This window comes from Arachis ipaensis, chromosome B5 (genome assembly GCF_059453495.1).
Source record: "Arachis ipaensis isolate K30076 ecotype BB chromosome B5, ASM5945349v1, whole genome shotgun sequence".
Taxonomy (NCBI): domain Eukaryota; kingdom Viridiplantae; phylum Streptophyta; class Magnoliopsida; order Fabales; family Fabaceae; genus Arachis; species Arachis ipaensis.
The window spans coordinates 114,048,523-114,052,521 of NC_142440.1; the positions used below are offsets into that span (position 1 = coordinate 114,048,523).

The 3,999-nt window shown below is 37.3% G+C and overlaps 1 non-coding gene across 1 annotated transcript; it reads left to right on the plus strand.

The window, feature by feature from the left end:
• Window positions 1-270: 270 nt before the first annotated feature.
• Window positions 271-378, plus strand: LOC148565420 (small nucleolar RNA R71). Its single transcript, XR_015883833.1, has one exon. It is a non-coding gene; the product is annotated as a small nucleolar RNA R71 (small nucleolar RNA).
• Window positions 379-3,999: the final 3,621 nt, after the last annotated feature.

Below are 3,999 nucleotides of genomic sequence, written 5' to 3' on the forward strand. Positions count from 1 at the left end.
ATTGACTTGCTGAGTCAATATTTTGTTCTGAGCCAATATGGCATTCAGAGTATCAATCTCAAGAACTCCTTTCTTCTGACTTGTCCCATTATTCACAAGATTCCTCTCAGAAGTGTACATAAATTGGTTATTTGCAACCATTTCAATGAGTTCCTGAGCTTCTACAGGCGTCTTCTTCAGATGAAGAGATCCTCCAGCAGAGCTGTCCAATGACATCTTGGACAATTTAGACAGACCATCATAGAAGATACCTATGATGCTCCATTCTGAAAGCATGTCAGAAGGGCACCTTCTGATCAATTGCTTGTATCTCTCCCAAGCTTCATAGAGGGATTCACCTTCCTTCTGTCTGAAGGTTTGGACTTCCACTCTAAGCTTACTCAATTTTTGAGGTGGAAAGAACTTTGCCAAGAAGGCATTGACTAGCTTCTCCCAAGAGTTCAGGCTTTCCTTAGGTCGTGAATCCAACCATATCCTAGCTCTGTCTCTTACAGCAAAAGGAAAAAGCATAAGTCTGTAGACTTCAGGGTCAACCCCATTGGTCTTGACAGTGTCACGGATTTGCAAGAATTCAGCTAAGAACTGATGAGGATCTTCCAATGGAATTCTATGAAACTTGCAATTCTGTTGCATTAGAGAAACTAATTGAGGCTTAAGCTCAAAGTTGTTTGCTCCAATGGCAGGGATAGAGATGCTTCTCCCATAGAAATCAGGAGTATGTGCAGTGAAGTTACTAAGCACCTTCCTTGCATTGTTGCCATTGTTGTTGTTTTCGGCTGCCATGGTTTCTTCTTCTAGTTTGAAGATTTTTGTTAGGTCCTCTCCAGAGAGTTGTGCTTTAGCCTCTCTTAGCTTTCGCTTCAAGGTCCTTTCAGGTTCCGGGTCAGCTTGAACAAGTATGCCTTTATCTTTGTTCCTGCTCATATGAAAGAGAAGAGAACAAGAAAGTAGGGAATCCTCTATGTCACAGTATAGAGATTCCTTGAGGTGTCAGAAGAAAAGAAGAATAGAAGGAGGAGGTGGAGAAGAGGGAATTCGAACTTATCAAGAGGGATAGAGTTCGAATTGCACCTTGATGAGGAGTCTTAGTCCCTTAAAAAGAAGGATGTAAAAATAGGGGAAGAATTTTCAAAAATTAAGGTAAAAGATTTTGAAATAATTTTGAAAAATTGAAGAATGATTTTCGAAAATTAGAGTTGGGAAAGAAATAAAGTGATTTTTGAAAAAGATTTTGAAATTAGAAAGCAAAAAGATATGATTGAAAATTTAATTTTGAAAAAGATGTGATTAAGAAGATATGATTGAAAAGTTATGGTTTTAAAAAGATATGATTGAAAAACAATTTTAAAAAGATTTGATTTTTAAAATTAATGACTTGGCTAACGAGAAAAGATAAGATTCAAACATTAAACCTTTCTCAACAGAAAAGGCAACATACTTGAAATTCTTGAATCAAATCATTAATTGTTATCAAGTATTTTTGAAAATTGATTTTGAAAATATATGATTGAAAAGATATGATTTGAAAAAGATTTGATTTTGAAAAAAATGAAAACTTGAAAAAAAATGTGAATTAAAAACAAAATCTTCCCTCTAGTGTCATCTTGGCGTTAAACGCCCAGAATGGGCACCATTCTGGGTGTTTAACGCCCAAATCTCTACCTTTTTGGGCGTTAAACGCCCACCAGGTACCCTGGCTGGCGTTTAAACGCCAGTTTTCCTTCTTCACTGGGCGTTTTGAACGCCCAGCTTTTTCTGTTTGATTCCTCTGCTGAATGTTCTGAATCTTCAATTCTCTGTATTATTGAAAAATATTTTTGAATTTTTTGATGATGAGAAACAATAAAAATGCAACTAAGATCAAATAAACAATGCATGCAGGACACCAAACTTAAAAATTTTCATATAGGAGACACTAACAAATTGAGAATGCATATGAGAAACAACAAAACACACTAAACAAGAGAATTTAAAGATCAGAGCAAGGAAATCATCAAGAACAACTTGAAGATAAATGAAGACACATGCATGTAATTTTTGAAAAATGCAAGAAAAATAGAAACATGCAATTGACACCAAACTTAAAAATTAATACTAGACTCAAACAAAAAAACATAAAATATTTTTGGTTTTTATAGTTTTAAAAATTTTTTTTGTGATTTTCGAAAATTATATAGAGAAGAAAATAAAGAGAATTAAAACTTTTAATAAGAATTCCAGGAATCATTGCAATGCTAGTCTAAGACTCCGGTCCAGGAATTAGACATGGCTTACTAGCCAGCCAAGCTTTCAATGAAAGCTCCGGTCCAAAACACTAGACATGGCCAATGGCCAGCCAAGCTTTAGCAGATCATTGCTTTCAATAGCAAAATTGATAGAAATCAACAAGCTCTTGTGATGATAAGTTGAAACCTCGGTCCAAAAGATTAGACATGGCTTCTCAGCCAGCCAGACTTCAACAAATCATCATGAAACTCTAGAATTCATTCTTAAAAATTCTGAAGAACAAAATAGAAAATCTTTTTGTATTTTTGAAAAATTTTTTTTTCGAAAAATAAAAAGGAAAAGTACCTAATCTAAGCAACAAGATGAACCGTCAGTTGTCCAAACTCGAACAATCCCTGGCAACGGCGCCAAAAACTTGGTGCACGAAATTGTGATCATCAATGGCGCCATCAACATGGTACGCACAATTGTAATCTCAACTCTTTATCAAAACTTCGCACAACTAACCAGCAAGTGCACTGGGTCGTCCAAGTAATAAACCTTACGCGAGTAAGGGTCGATCCCACAGAGATTGTTGGTATGAAGCAAGCTATGGTCATCTTGTAAATCTCAGTCAGGCAGATTCAAATGGTTATGGAGGATGAATGATTAAAAGATAAATAAAATATAAAATAAAGATAGAGATACTTATGTAATTCATTGGTGAGAATTTCAGATAAGCGTATAAAGATGCTTTGTCCCTTCCGTCTCTCTGCTTTCCTACTGTCTTCATCCAATCCTTCTTACTCCTTTCCATGGCAAGCTGTATGTTGGGCATCACCATTGTCAGTGGCTACAATCCCGTCCTCTCAGTGAAAATTTTCAACGCACTCTGTCACAGCATGGCTATTCATCTGTCGGTTCTCGATCATGTCGGAATAGACTCCAGTGATTCTTTTGCGTCTGTCACTAACGCCCCACAATCATGAGTTTGAAGCTCGTCACAGTCATTCAATCCTTGAATCCTACTCAGAATACCACAGACAAGGTTTAGACCTTCCGGATTCTCAAGAATGCCGCCATCAATTCTAGCTTATACCACAAAGATTCTGATTAAGGAATCCAAGAGATAAAAACTCAATCGAATGTAGAACGGAGGTGGTTGTCAGGCACACGTTCATAGGTGAGAATGATGATGAGTGTCACGGATCATCACATTCATCAAGTTGAAGAGCAAGTGATATCTTAGAACAAGAACAAGCTGAATTGAATAGAAGAACAATAGTAATTGCATTGATACTCGAGGTACAGCAGAGCTCCACACCTTAATCTATGGTGTGTAGAAACTCCACCACTGAAAATACAAAAGAACATGGTCTAGGCATGGCCATGAGGCCAGCCCCAAAACATGATCTAAGGTAGCATAGAACTACTCAAAGATTCCTCTCTAAATACAATAACAAAAGGTCCTATTTATAGAGAACTAGTAGCTTAGGGTTTACAAAAATGAGAAAATGACGTAAATATCCACTTCCGGGCCCACTGGGTGTGTGCTTGGGTTGAGCATTGAAGCATTTTCGTGTAGAGACTTTTCCTAGAGTTAAACGCCAGCTTTTGTGCCAGTTTGGGCGTTTAACTCCCACTTTGGTGCCAGTTCCGGCGTTTAACGCTAGGAATTCTTGAGCTGACTTTGAACGCCAGTTTGGGCCATCAAATCTCGGACAAAGTATGGACTATTATATATTGCTGGAAAGCCCAGGATGTCGACTTTCTAACGCAATTGAGAGCGCATCA